General features: G+C 45.3%; 1 protein-coding gene across 3 annotated transcripts in view; it reads left to right on the top strand.

Annotated features, from left to right (window-relative positions):
- The first annotated feature begins 7860 nt into the window (after positions 1-7860).
- Positions 7861-15041, top strand: part of PRICKLE1 (prickle planar cell polarity protein 1) — a 109371-nt gene continuing 102190 nt past the window's right edge. The window contains exons 1-2 of one of the 3 annotated variants that reach the window (XM_059082156.2): positions 7864-8114; positions 12866-12988. The gene's annotated coding sequence lies outside the window, so the exon portion shown is untranslated. Of the gene's footprint in view, positions 8115-8981; positions 9044-12865; positions 12989-15041 lie in introns of those variants that run through there. The other 2 variants (XM_059082155.2, XM_059082157.2) reach the window with 2 other exon arrangements.

Genomic DNA, 15041 nt, shown 5'->3' with positions numbered 1-15041 from the left:
GGATGGGTGTTGGGACATGGGGTGAAAGTATGACTAGGAGTCATGGGATTATTTAAACTCCAACATCTGGGAACTTCTGTCCCAGCCAAAGCACTAATGAGGGGAAAAGCTAATTCAGACATTGCAGGTCATACCTGAAGATATTTATGGAACGCCATGTGCTATCTGTAGGAGATCTTCAAGCCTGGGGCCAAAAGAATAAGCCACATTCTGAAGCAAGAGTTGCTACTTTTTATAAAAAAGAGAGAATAGGTAGTAAAATCTAAGATTAGAGAGACAAAGGGTTGACTTTAGTCTTCCTTCAGTGATTCAACTACAAGTTCCAAAGTTCCTTTCAGACAAAAAAAAAAAAAAAAAAAAAGAGAGAGAGAAAATAAAACACCATTTAACCCAGGATATTTCCAGAAAGGTCATTAGAAGCCATCATGCCACTGTCTTAAGTTTTGTAAGCTGTAAAAGTGAAGGAATTAGTCTTAGTGCCTCTACATAGCACAAAGACCTGAAATAAAACAGATAGGGTTAACAGCTGTGAGTGAGAGGACATTAACTTTTCCTCTCTCTCTTTTTCTCAAACTCACAGGTATGTGAAATCGATAGTGTCTGGTTTGAAGCATAAAGAAGGAAGCCAGAATCAGAGAACCGAAATAAATAAAACACCAATCTATTCTCCAGACCAGCTCCTCATTTTGGCTGCAGAGGTCTGGAATTCATCTTGTTCTCCAAAGTTGGGGATCTCCTATAGGGCTTCTCTAAGCAGGAGCTATGCCCCTATCACCTACAGACACCACTGGACTTCACCCTGATTTCTAATTTGGCCACTGGGACTCCGGTCCACCCTTGAACCTCAGGCTCCTTTGGTTGAACACTGACAACCTGACACTCCATCTTCCTGGGATGTTAGACCCTGCCCCTAAACACCGATTGCTGCTTCACCTAGCCCACTGCCTCTCCATATCTGGAGTCCCTACTGCCCAGAGGCCTGGTCCTGAGCTCCTGCAGATTGTGGACCCGACCAACCTTGGCTGGATCACCTTAGGGTGGGCAGACCAGCCCTACCTGCCTCCACCTCTCTCCCTCCTCCCCAGCAGCTCTTCATTGGGTCCCAGTGTTCACTTACCATTCTGTGTATGTTGAACACCAACTGGGTTCCAGTCTCTGTGCAAAGCACTGGAGTCACAACACTGAAAGAGGCAACACTGCCTTCGAGGACCACACTAGTGGAAGAGACAGCAAATTAAAGACCACAAAGATTGCTGTGACGGACGAGTGGACCCTGACCCAGCGACCTCCTTCCACTCACCTTTGAAATGGTCTTCAATTCTCAGGTGTCTTGAATAGGCACAATTTTTACAAGAGATCATCAACTGGGCTCAGCTGACTGTTAAAATATATAATTCCTTTTAAAATGACCAACATGGAATAGTTCAGTATTTCCCAGGGATTATAATTTCAAGATCACTGCTGATCAAACTCCCCAAAGCTTAGTGCACTTTTTTTTTTAAGGAGGATTGCCTGAAGGATACGCAGATTTGATGGTCCACTTTATGGATATAAATAAACTGCTGAAACCCCTCGAGGTGCCCAGGACCCGCCCGTCAGGCCCTGCTGAGGGCCTCCATCAAACCTCTTAGTTTAGGGGTTCGATGGAACTCGTAGGGCTCCATGGAACATAGTCTGCTCTGGACAGTGTAAAATTTAGCAGAAGAGGGTAGGTACTACTCTCTTCTTTTGAATTCTTGCACCCTGCTTTCTCCCTACCTTCTTCCACTTGCTTTAACTACTTCCTAGTTAATATTGAACGTAACTTTCTCTTGTCTTCCAAAACTGAATCTTCCCCCAACAAACTTGTCTCTGCTTTTCTTGTTTTTGTTTTTGAGGTACGCGGGCCTCTCCCTGCTGTGGCCTCTCCCGCTGCGGAGCACAGGCTCCGGACGCGCAGGCGCAGCGGCCGTGGCTCACAGGCCCAGCCGCTCCGCGGCACGTGGGATCTTCCCGGACCGAGGCATGAACCCGTGTCCCCTGCATCGGCAGGCGGATTCCCAACCACTGCGCCACCAGGAAAGCCCTCGTCCCTGATTTTTTTTTTTTTTTTTTTTTTTTTTTTGTGGTACGCGGGCCTCTCACTGCTGTGGCCTCTCCCGCTGCGGCGCACAGGCTCCAGACGCGCAGGCGCAGCGGCCATGGCTCACGGGCCCAGCCGCTCCGCGGCGTGTGGGATCTTCCCGGACTGGGGCACGAACCTGTGTGCCCTGCATCGGCAGGCGGATTCCCAAACACTGCGCCACCAGGTAAGCCCTTGTCCCTGCTTTTTTTTTTTTTTTTTTTTTTTGCGGTACGCGGGCCTCTCACTGCTGTGGCCTCTCCCGCTGCGGCGCACAGGCTCCGTACGCGCAGGCGCAGCGGCCGTGGCTCACGGGCCCAGCCGCTCCGCGGCACGTGGGATCTTCCCGGACCGAGGCATGAACCCGTGTCCCCTGAATCGGCAGGCGGATTCGCAACCACTGCGCCACCAGGTAAGACCTTGTCCCTGCTTTTAAGCTCATTCATGACCCAGCCTCTGCCCGTCTCTCGAGGCTCATCCAAGCCTCCACCATCACTCTCCCCCAGTACCTCAGACTGCAGCCAGACGGAACGTGTTTCAGTTTCTCAGATTCGCCGTATTTACACTCACCCCCTCACTTTTACACGTGATGTTCTCTCTGCCTAAAATGCTTGAACACATGTACACTCACACACACACACGCACGCACACATACATCTTTCCCTAGGTTAACTCACCTTTCAGGTGACTCTTCTAGGAAGCCTTCCCTCACTCTACCTCTGTCCCCTCCAACTATGTAGCTTGCCTCTGCTATGCGCTACCAGAGCACTCCGGACCTCTCCCTTTAATGTCATTGCTTACACTCTGTGAAGTGCCCGTCACAAAATGAAGTGAATTCAATTGCTCCTTCTGAAACATGAGAGTTTTCCTTTTTTTTTTTTTTCACATCTTTATTGGATGAAACATGGATTTTCGAAAGAGTGAATTGAGGGATGCTCTGAGAAACAGCCTCAAGAGACACATTGTTGTGTGCTTCTGTGATGATTTTGTTGAGGATATTGTTTGTCATTTTTCTAGAGCCTTCTTATTAAAGACCTGGGGTGAGGGTGCTACTTTCTGCTCTTTGATTTAGCAATAGTTGTGCTTCTCTTAATAGGATTGTTTTACCTTAAATACATTTTCAATTGTGTAAGAATTATGTAACCCTTATTATACTGGCTGCTAGAAACCTAAAAGCTAAATTGTGTCCCACTCTTTATGGGATAAATTTTATGAATGTGTGTCATTTCTGTTTCACATATCATAATTATTTTCAAATTACAATTTCACATTAACTTGCTGCATTTTATTTTTGCATAATTGTAAGTGGACTTATCTTTTCTGGAATAACGTCAGGTTTAATTAATTAAGCAAAGTGATAAAGGAGTTGAAAGTGGAACAGAGAAAAGTGGCATCTAAATGGGGGAGGGATATACCAGTTAGTATTCTTTAATTTTAAGTCATTTAAACCCCTAATTGGCTTAAATAACAACAACAACAAGATATTGATGTAATCTGACAAGTTCAGTGGTAGTTGTTTTCAGGTAGGGTTTGATCCAGGGCCTCAAAGAAGATCCACAGGGGTAGAGACTTTGTCTGTTTGGTTTACTGTTGGATTTCCAGTAAAAAGGTGGCTGGTACATCAGTGCTCAGTACATATTTGTTGAATTTGTTGTTGTGGAATTCCTAAAAGCTCATGCACAAATCTCAGGACCTGACTTGGATCACATACCCTTCCCTGAACCAATCTTTTGATCAGGGGGATCCAGAGCTCTCCCTTTCCAGGTCTGGGTCACATGATCCCAACAGCAAAACCAGGGATGAGTCTGCAATGAAAGCTTGTGCACTCACAGTGAAGGAAGGTGGTTCCCCACAGGAAATCTGGGGTGTTACAAAGGAGAAACAAATGCTGGGCAGACAAAACAACAAATATGCAAATCAATGGACGGTCAAGAAGTTGATGCTTGAGTTGAATTTTAAAGGATAAGCAGGAGTTAGCTAATAAAGAGGACCTTTTGTCAGTGGGTAATGTTCTAGGTGTGTTCAAAGCACAGAGGCATAAAATAGCTTGATGGTTTCAAGGAACTGTAAGTAGCTTAATTTGGTAAGAGCAAATAGGATGGGGAGTGGTAGGAAAATAAACTAGAAAGATAAGCAGAGTGCAAATATGAAAGACCTTTTAGGCTAACCAAATGGGGTGCACTCTATCCAGAAAGCACTGGGAAGTCTGTGTAGGATTCCTCAACAGGGGAACATGCCTTACAGCTAAGCCCATGCAGGTCATTACAGGGTCAAGATGATTCATTCTGGAAACATTAAGTAGGGCTGAGTCTGCAGGTCAGGGAAAAGAGTCCCAGATGTGGGCAAACAAGAGACACAAGGAAGAGGAACCAAGCAAAGCCTAGGAACCCAGCAGACCTGGGAATCAAACAGAGCCTGACAACACCATCAGGTTCTTCCTTTTAAAATTCCCACGCTTGTGGCCTAAACCGTCGTGAACTCTTCATCTTCACGTGAAAGTACTCTTCAGTGAGCCAAGGCATTCATAGCGTGACTTGATTGGGAATTGTATTTGTGAGTGGGGCTGCCATAACAAAGTACACAAACTGGGTGCCTTAAACAAGAGAAATGTGTTGTCTCACAGCTCTAGAGGCTAGAAGTCTGAGATCAAGGTGTCCGCAAGGTTGGTTGGTTCTGAGAACCATAGGAAGAATCTGTTCCAAGTCTTGTGCCTAGTTTCTGGTGGTTCCTTGGCTTATCTGTAAGACACATCACCCTGACCTCTGCCTTCTTCACGTGCTACTCTCCCTATGTGCGTGTCTGTTTGCACTTTCTAGAAGAACACCAGTCATGCTGGATTAGGGCTCACCCAGTGACCTAATTTTTTCCCTGATTATCTCTGTAAAGACCCTATTTCCAAATTAGGTTGCATTCCGAGATACTGGAAGCAAGAACTCCAACACATGAATATTTGGAGGACACTTCAATGCATAAAGGTATCATTTACAGAAAGATGCATTTGTTATCAAAGCTTTTAAAGAAAAGTAGACATTCCCTAAGTGAATTGATTTATTTATAAAAGATTTGGTACTTGGTTTGTAAAGACAAAGAAAATAACACCATTAATATAAAAGACCCAGAAGCAACCGAATAGTCCACGATGAAGAATGCTTTTACAGGTTACTTTCAAAATTGTTCTTTCCTAATTTGTAGGATTTTGCATGGAGGCTGCTGTAGAGAAGGGTGGTGTGAGACAATGCCTTATACAATGGCATTGTATAAACTTTCCACCTACTAAGTCTCTTCTGCCTACCTAGCATTCAATCCTCCCAACAGCTCTCTGAGGTGGATATTATTATCCTCATTTACAAATTAAGAAGCTAAGCACCACTTTTATCCTAACTACATTATTCTAGGCTGCATTTGGTAAGCAGTTGGGCTGAGATTTGAACTCAAGTTCCTCTGACCACAAATCATCACATGTACCATCCAAAGTAATTTTGTGAGTCCTGGTTGAAGACCAAGGGTTCGTCTTTGCAATGGGTCCAAAAGGTGCTGCCCAGCGCCCTGTCCAAAGAGGCAACAGTCCTCTTAAGTGGCAATTATGAATGTCCTCCTGTGTCCAACATGTTTGATACCAAACAATAGGTGCTCAACAAACAAAACCTTTGTGAAGTCACCATAGAGCTGTAACTCCTCTGATACCAGATTCATTTCTAATCATAAGAAAGCAGCATTGTCTCCAGTTAATAGGGAGAGCCAAGTGCAGTTTCCATAAATATCCTCCTCTAGAGCTTCTCCATACTCAGCTCTGCCTGCTACATGTGTCTACTGGTCCCTCAAAGAGGACTTTTTCATGAAGACACAGCTGCAGGAGTTCAGTGATGCTGTCCTCCACTCCATCCTCCACTGATTCCATTCCACTGCGTCATTCAGTTTGTTGGGAAACTGCTTTCATTTGAAGGTCTCCATTGAGACCACAGACAGATAGGCACCCACAGATGCTAATAGGAGAGTGGACTCTTTGCCCTTATAAGTACTAATTTTCATGACCTCCGTGGGTGGAATGAATCATTTTGTCAGTCTTCTTGGCATTTCTGGAGTTTAGGTAGAAGATAAAAGTTTACAGCTTAATAGAAGCATTTGTAACCCTGGCAAGATAAACAGACACAACTTAAAAGGCCAACTCCAATAAAATGCTGAGGAGCAAGACAATCCAGATTGTTTTTCCCTAGATTCCCATCAGTTACAAACACCAGGAACAAGTGGAGTTATTTCAAAAGCAACAGCCTTGTTTCCTGAGGGATCTATGCTTAGAGGTTTAGAAACTCAGTCGTGAATCTAGAGGGGAGAAAGTTTCGACAGTGCAGGGAGATCTGAATCTGACTTGGAATCACAGAGCACGGGGCTGTGGTCAAACATTTTACTAGATTTGTACCTTTTCTCCTTCCTTCTGCCTTTAGATGTTATTGCTTTACATCCTCTTTTTCATCGGCTCTGAATTTGTTTAGTATTCCCTTGTTTTACTCTCAATGAAAATCGAGGAGATTTGGTGCTCTGAAAATTCCTGAAATTGGCTGTTTTGATTTTTCTTAAAGGAATTAAAAAAATGCATCGATCAACACCCCCCACCCCCCCCCCACACGCATACACACATCCTCATCTTTCTGGAAGATGTTACAGTGTCTTAGAGGATTGTAGAAGGGATTGAGAGGTCAACGAAGCCCCAGCTTTGCAGCGTCACCTGTCAAGTCAGGCTCAGCAGCTGCTGTCGGATTCACCCTCTGCAACGGGGGAAACAGTACTCACCGTGGGAGTACTCCCACGGTGTGAGACTCCACTGATCTGGAACTGGAACGAGTGAAGGGTTTTAAGGTTCTAAGGTAACCCAGATGTCAGGGCAGAACTTTCAAACAGGCTAAGTCCAAGTTCCTCCTGAGCGAAAACGCCTGAGAGCCCAGCCCTGGGAACTGGGCAGAATGAAAACATGGAGAATAGCTTGGCCAATGAAAAATGATCATCGTGATCAAATTAACACTTTGAACACGGCTTTAAGTTCGCCACGCTAACTTGGCTCAGGTTGGGGACATTGCGATGGGCTGAGGTTCTCACGTGCACTCCCCAGACTTAGAGATTTTTTTTTTTTTTTTTTTGATGACCAGGATCCTCGGGGAGGGAAGGGAACAGACTAGAGGCTGAATCTGGCTTCATGTTCCGAGGCGGAGACAGCCCAGCCTGTGGGATTACACGAGATAGGATCGAGTCCAAGCGGGTCCCCAGCGAGGCGAGGCGCGCCGGAAGGAATCTAAGTAAGAGTTTAATTAACTACCCCCCGCCACGCCAAAGGAGGAGAAACCCAAATAGGCAATCCCCAAACCGTTTGATCAGAGGAAATTGGGTCTTTTTCCCCGCTTAACCCTTCCTGCCTTTCAATCCATCAGAATGGTTGGTTAAAAAAAAAAAAAAAAAAGGCGTAAGATCGGGGGCGGGCAGAGGAGACGACCCAACTGCACTTGAGAACCTGGGCTGAGCCCAGGTGAACTTCATCCAGCCCTGGTGCCCCGCGCCCAGCTCAGCCCTCCGGCTGCGCTGAGCCGGTCCTGCCCGCCCCGCCGCTGGAGCCGGGCGCCGACCCGGCCTTTCCAGGCGGAGCCAGGGGCGCGTGGGCGCGCGAACAGCCCTGATCCCGCGGCGGTGTCCTCGCTCCGCGTTTTCGCTAGCGCCGGGCAGGCCGCCGGGGGCGGGGTGCGCGGCAGCGCGGCGCGGGCTGCGGAGCCGGGCGCACTCCGCCTGCAGCCCAGCGAGCGCCGCCTCCCGCGGCCGCCGCGCCCGACAGCGCGGCCCGGAGCGTGCCCGCCTAGCACAGCCTTCGCTGACCTCCGCGAGGGGCACCGCGGCCGGCACGGCCACGTCCCGGGCTTCGGATGGTTCGCGTGCTGCCCACCCTCGCCCGCCGCTGACGCCGCGGACCTCACCTCCGCAGACCCGCCGCGGCGCCGACGACAGTGCAGCCGAGTCCCGCTCCCTCGCCGGGGTGAGTGGGCTCCGCAGAGGGGCTGCGGGTGCGGCGGTGAGGGGCGAGCGCCGCGGGGGAAGGGCCCGGCGCGGTCCGCGTCGCCGCGGGGGGTCTGTGACACCCAGACTGGGTCGGTGTCGCAGAAAATGGGGGAGAGGGGCATTATCGGTTTGTTGGGCTGGGTAGACAGTGAAAGCCGATACGGGGGCTGCAGCACCAAGAGGGCTTCAGAGAGGCTGCCCGCATGGCTCCTGCTTGCGGCATCACAACCAACTCTTCCCTTGATTCTCTCCTGCGTGGAAACCCGTTCAGTGGCCCCAGAGTTGGAGCGATGCGCGGCGCGGGGAGGCCGGGGTGCATTGGTCTGTGTCCACCTCTTAGGATCGCCTGTCACCTACTGGCGTCCGGAGGCAGGGTGCCTGTGCGCCCCTAACGCTCTGGGGAAAGGGCCGACTGCTTTTTGGCTGAGGTGCATCAGCTCCCCCCTCTCCCACCCCCGCCCCCGCCCCAGCAGTGGTGTTTTCTGGATTTTGTACGTATATGGGAAAAGAGTGGGAGCGTCTTCTTCCCTTTAGGCAGAAAAAGTTGGAGAAACTGGACATGTTAATAATTAGCAGGACCGGGACTCAGGATGCAGCAGAAAGCTGTTAGATTTTCATTGCGCTCTAAGAAAAACAGACGGCATCGCCAGTGACTGTTGGTAGTGCCGTGTTATTTGGGGGACGTTGGGAATATTGTCCACAGATTGTCTTCAGGAGGCTGAAGACGGAAGTGGGGGTGGGGGGAGGGTGGCTGGCACTGCCCTGAGTTCCAGCTTCCCTAAGGAGGATTCAGAGTCATAAACCAAACACGTTTGGTTGCTGATTTTGAAGAGTATGGTAGGCAGAGCTGCGGCCCTGAGCGAGGCGAAGCACACAGCATGGGAACTGCCTAAAGGAAAAGAACATGTAAGGATCTTGCCTCTCCCGAGGAGTTCAGATGCATTTGTGCTATAAAAAGCATGCATATATACGTGGCTTTGGGGACGGGTTTTATGAAGGACAAATTACATGTAATGAAACTCTATTTGTGCATGCCGGTACAGTTTTGTCTACCTCCCGATTTTAACCAGACTTCAGAAGGCACTGTCTGCAGCTGATGTTATATAATTGATGCGGTTCACCATCAGTGAATTTATAAGGTGCCTTTGGAGTAAAAGGAACTTCCGTCTGTTACTTCAGACAAACCCAAGGTGTAGACGGGTGAGGGTTGCTGAATGTTTGCCCTGGTCTGGCTCCAGATGTGTGAGCTCAGCTGTCGCCTGTCACTTAGGTGACAACTGGCCTTTTCCCACTAAGCCTTTGCCGTCTCCATTATCCTCAGTGAAGTGTCAATGTTCAGCCGCCTTCTATTATCAGAGTGGACTCCAGCCCCTTGGGAGGTGGCAGCCTTGTTTCACCATCCCCAACAATATGTCTGTTTTCAGACTCCAGGAAGGAAAAAAAAAAAAAAAAAATCCCATGACAGCAAGATAGATACATTTTGAATTGAGCACCAACTTAATCCAAAGATTCTGCTTTAATCAAGACAGCTCTGGAAGGATGACGCAATATTTGTCAAGCCTTTTTCTTTGGAACAATATTTACTCCCACTAGGGGATTTTAAACTTAAACAGCAGCCATTTATCTTGCTGTCTGGTGGGGCCCGGTTCAGTCTGCCTCCATGTGGTCCTAGCCTAGGTGGCTGGGCCGGGCCTGGGACAGGAATCTGTCATTGTAGCCCAGCTGGAGCCTGACGAAAACAAAATACAGCACCTGCTGGTACCAGGAGGTTCCTAAATGCCATCAACTGGCAAGTCAGGAAACACAGAAGGAGATATTTTACAAGCTCTTCCAGAAATGTTTATACAAAGGATTTAAAGGTTAACAATGCATGTGCTCTACATATTAATACTAAAAGGTGCTAGAAATGAATGGACGTTACCCACAGTTGAAAGTTAGCACACTTGCTGATGAACTTGAAAATCTCTCTTTTAATAAGCCAAGGCTAACAATAGGGACTTCTTCTTGTGAATCAGTGTGGGAGGGAGGGAGAGAGGGCTAAAGGACTGGATGGGACATTGGGGTAGCTATATTGATGTGAGAGAATGGATTTTGTAAATTAATTTTTCAATCCTTAATTTGGTACTAATTGGTGATTTATCACTGAGGGAGCCTGTTGGTTCACAGGTTTTTAAAAGAAAAGTGATGTATTTTTCTCAAGTGACAGGTTCAATCAGTTCTGCCAGCAATACCACTGAACCTTTAATTAAAAGTTTTTCATGTTTTTAAAATCAAGGTCCATGGAACTGCCATTTGTCTCTATAATAAAGGAGGCTGTAATGAGTCAGCTTGGGTCACCCAAATAAAAGCTAATATCAGCTGGAGGAAAAAAAAAAACCCTTATAGGGTTAATAGCTAAACTATTAAGTTTAGAGTCATATGGGTGAAAGTCTGGTTATTCCTAATGTCCTCTGCTATGATAACTCTGAAAAGACACAAAAGAAAAAAGGTGACAATTTAAAATTTCTTGTTAGAATTTTAAAAAGTAAGCTGAAATCTAAGTTTTAGAAAGTGACAGTGTAAGATAATTTCTCTAAAACCGTTTATAATTACTTGAAAACCAAATACAAATATTTGAGTATTATGAGTGACTTTTCATAATACTCATGAGATGGAACAAGAATTTTTCAAGTGATTCTCCAGTAATTAAGTAACTATTTTAGTGATATAGTTTGGCTTGTCCATATTACAGGAAGCAATTTTCAGAAAAGATTATTCTCGTTAACTACTGTTAATTTTCCCATTAAAGTAGTTTATAAAGAGTACATTTTTCCTTTTAAAGAAGGAAAGTAATTTAAAAAATCAAAGTGATTCTCATCTGTGCGTAGAAATGTTAAAAGATGCCAGTAGACCACAGTATACTCCTTCCCCTTGGGAAAAAAAAATAGCTCTCTCTCTTTCCCTCCAGGTTACATAAAATAATGTTAATTGTTTAACTCTTACTCATGTGAGAATATTCAGTTTGCTGAAATGCAGGTCCAATTATTTCACAATAAAGAGGAATTAGGAAAGTGAATGAGTTATATTTCTTGGATGGTTGGTTGGTCGGTTGGCTGGTTTTGAGGGGCCACTCCTGCTTTGTCTTCTGGTCACAGAATAAAGCAGTACCGTATTACACACTAATGTCTTTAGAAAGCCGTGTTAGCAAACGAGCTGGGAGAGGAAAGTACAGTAGTCCTGGTGCCAAGTCCTGCCTTGATGCAGTTCCTCGAAACCTCAGGCGGTACGTGGAGCCAGAGCGAGTGCCAGGACCCAGCCGGCCCCCCTTCTGGACTCTCCCGTCTCTGGACGCACACAAGCCTAGCACCTCAGCGCCGCCAGCAACCAATAGCCAACCTTCCTGTCTGTGGCCATGCAGAACTGAAGTCGCGGAGGTTAACTAAGTGTGTGTTGGTGGAGGAACATTTTGGAACAGTGGAAAAGGCCTGGCCCGAAATGGCACATGGGGGTCCACCTCACTCTCCATTTCCCTCACTCTCCTCTCTCCTGAAGGGGGGGATGGTGCGAAGAGAGACAGGCTTTACAAGATGGAGCACGCTGATGTCATGACACTCCTGGCGCAGAGACACGACAGAATAATCGGACCCCTCTCCCGTGTGCCAGAATGACATGATTTTTCCAAGAACCGTTCCTGAGCCACAGGTCCACTGGCTCTTTTAACAGTCCCCCTGGGGCGGGGTGGGGTGGGGTTCAAACCTCTCAAAAAGAATGCAGTAATTCTTCCTGTGTCTCTGTTTTGTGCGCTTGTTTAGACTAAACTCTAAATGCATTTTGGTCACTTTTGAAGGGACCTCTCTAGAACAAGAACGATTGCCCAGCCTGAACTGATTAGCCCTCTCCAGATCCATTTCCTTATGAAGAGAGATTTTAAATGTAAAATAAAAATAAAAATAACAGCAAGGCAGAAGCCAGTGTAAACATTTTAAAACTTAGAGCTGTAAACTAGCGAGCAGCTGTCATTCCCCTTTACTTAACTTTTTCCTTCCTGTCCATAACTTCATCCGAAGGGATCCTAAAAAACAACTGACCAGTGCGACTGCAGTTGCTTTTTTTCTCACTGGTAGGTTTGTCCTAAACTCTTGGGAGAAAAGCCTTTCATTTCGAGTAGATTGCACTTCAGAAGAAAAAAAAAAGTGCGGGCTGTGTTATTTCAGTTGTTCAAGTACTAAAGTCATGTACTCCTTTCTAAGAGTTTTGTCCCGACTGCTGATTTATAGCACCCACCAGCTTTTGCTTTGTGTATGCCTCTCTCTGTTTCCTTCTTGTCTCATTGGGCCTCTGGAAAGAAAGAGTTGTCAATAATACAGTGAAAATATTGTAGTCAGATGTGGCCTTAAGGAGACCCCTGGGTGCAGTGCACTCTCCCTCAGCTGCCCTGCTTTTATCTGCAGTGCAGATCCCACAGCTTACAATTATGGTCTTTGACTTTGGTAACAATTCTGTTTGAAATGTTTCCAATTACACACAATATTGGCGGCATGTAGCAGCTGCATGCCAAAAAGCATTTCCAAGTGTGTTCCAAGAATCAGGCTGTGATTGCTTTTAATTTAAATAAAGGCTATTTGGTTTCCTGGGAAGCTTTTTATAACCACCTTCTCTCCCCCACCCCATTTTTGTCACCTTTTAAAAAAAGGCTGATATAGGGTAGCCACCACTTAATGTGATACAGTGTTGGCCCTGGTTTCCTAGGATGGTCGTTGGCTTTGTGCAAGCATGAGGACTGTTCAGTAAAGGAAAACTTAAAGAAACATTGTACAACAGTTTGGATTTCCCCAAAGAAGAAAAGAAGGAAAGGTTATCTGATCACATATTGTAAGTAGCCAACGTTCTCGAATTTTTCCCCCTCCTTCTTTAGGGATCTGTCATTATAATTATCTCTTTAGGTCCCTGAAGATTATTAGGTAGTGTCTTTCCTTCAACTTCTCCTTTTCTTTTTGTGAGCCCATGAACATATGTTAAAGACACATTAAAAAGGTAGAGAAAGTTCAATAAGAATATTCTTAAAACAGTGGGCATGGGGGGGTGGGGCAGGGAGGGAACCATGGAAATAATTTCACCATTCTACAGCAACCAAACCTGCCAGATCACCCCCTCTGTGGGCTTGAAATCTCTGAACACTGAAACCTTTTAAAACTGTAGTGGCTTAAATCTTTTAATAGCTACCAGATATACTTGACTTATTAAATCTGAAAATAAGAAAATATACACTTTCAGGATTTAGAGTGAAGGGATTAGTTGCAGGACTGGGGGGTTCTGTTTCCAGGATGGTTTGTTGGCCCATTTGAAACATAACACCTAGAGCTAGAGGGTATCCAATAGCTGAGGTGCTAAGATGGTCCCAATTAGGGCGTTTTCACATAGGCTCTTTCAATCCTGGCAAACACATCCTATAGAATATAGTGCTTCTTTGGGTTGAACAGTAATTGACTTGCATAAATGCCAGCATCTCTTCTGGCATTTTTGGAAATCTTCCATCATGTAATAAATAGTGCTGTATAATCCAAATTTGTAAATGCCATGTTTCATGTATCCCCTGTAGAGACAGCTGAAATTAACCCAGGCTGCTAGGGATCATTGAGATCCTGGAGGTTAAGTTACTGTCTGCATCCAATGTCCTACCACTAATGAATAATGGTGGGGGGCTTTGACCAAAGCTAGGAGAGGGTGTGAGGTTAGCCTTAGGGTAAGAAGCACCCACCAACCAACGCTTAGACTTGTCCTTTCTCCTTGAAAACTCTTTCAATTAAGCTTTCTCCTTGAAAACTCTTTCAATTAAGCAAACCTTCTCAGAGGAAATTTACTCAACTCAAGGTAGAATGAGATTTATGTTGCTTTACCAGCTGAGCACTGCAGCCTGCCAAATACTCAGCCCACCCAGGTCCATTGCTATAGTGACAAAACCCACTATAGTAACTATGGTTGAAGTAGAAAGTCTATTAAAACCCATTTCTATATTGGCCAGCTCCTCTGCCCTCATTGCAGTGCAGTCTTCTGGATACACACATAGACACACACACACTCATACACAACACTCGTTTAATCTAATAATAGTAAACTGATTTAGACCATGTTATAGTTTCACGAGAGGCATTTGTACTTGTTTTTTTTTGTCTTTTATCTCAGTGATAAGTAAATAGTATGGTATTCTTCTGAAGAAACCCATAACTTGTTAACTGTAATTGATGTTTCCGACTCTGTTATTTACATGCTTGAATAATCTATGTTCCTTCGTTAGGATCTGAAAAAGACCTAGATAGCATGGCATTTTGTTTTGTTTTAAAATATCTCTGCCTTGAAATAGAAACACAGATGTAGAGAACAAACGTATTGACACCAAAGGGGAAAAGTGGGGAAGGGAGGGTGGTGATGGGATAAAATGGGAGATTGGGATTGACATATATACACTAATAGGTATAAAATAGATAACTAATTTTTAAAAAGACCTAAAAATAAATAAATAAAATATCTCTGCCAAACAATTTCAGGAACTGTTAGATTTTATGTAAGAAGACTCCTTAGCGCTCTAGTGTTGAAATACTTGTTATAATGTGTGTCAAAAGGAGACAGCATTTTAAATTCCTCCGTGACTATGTAATTAATAATTATGTTCAGTGCTTGAAGTATGTGCATGTTACATAATTTTTAGAAAGAGATAAAGTTAGCTCTGAAGTGCATTCGAGAATCACAGATGTTTCTTGTAAGAAAATTCATATGCTTCGTAGGAATTTTGAACTCCTTTCTGATGCTTAGCTTTGTTCCTTGCAAGGATCATATGAATAATTTCATTGAGTTGCTTCAGTTCTTATTTACACAAGCCTTGGGAAGGGAGCTGAAGTGATAAATAACTTGCCCCCTCACCTAGTTC

Source organism: Kogia breviceps, chromosome 12 (assembly GCF_026419965.1).
Source record: "Kogia breviceps isolate mKogBre1 chromosome 12, mKogBre1 haplotype 1, whole genome shotgun sequence".
NCBI lineage: Eukaryota > Metazoa > Chordata > Mammalia > Artiodactyla > Physeteridae > Kogia > Kogia breviceps.
This window is presented reverse-complemented; position numbering and strand designations above follow the sequence as displayed.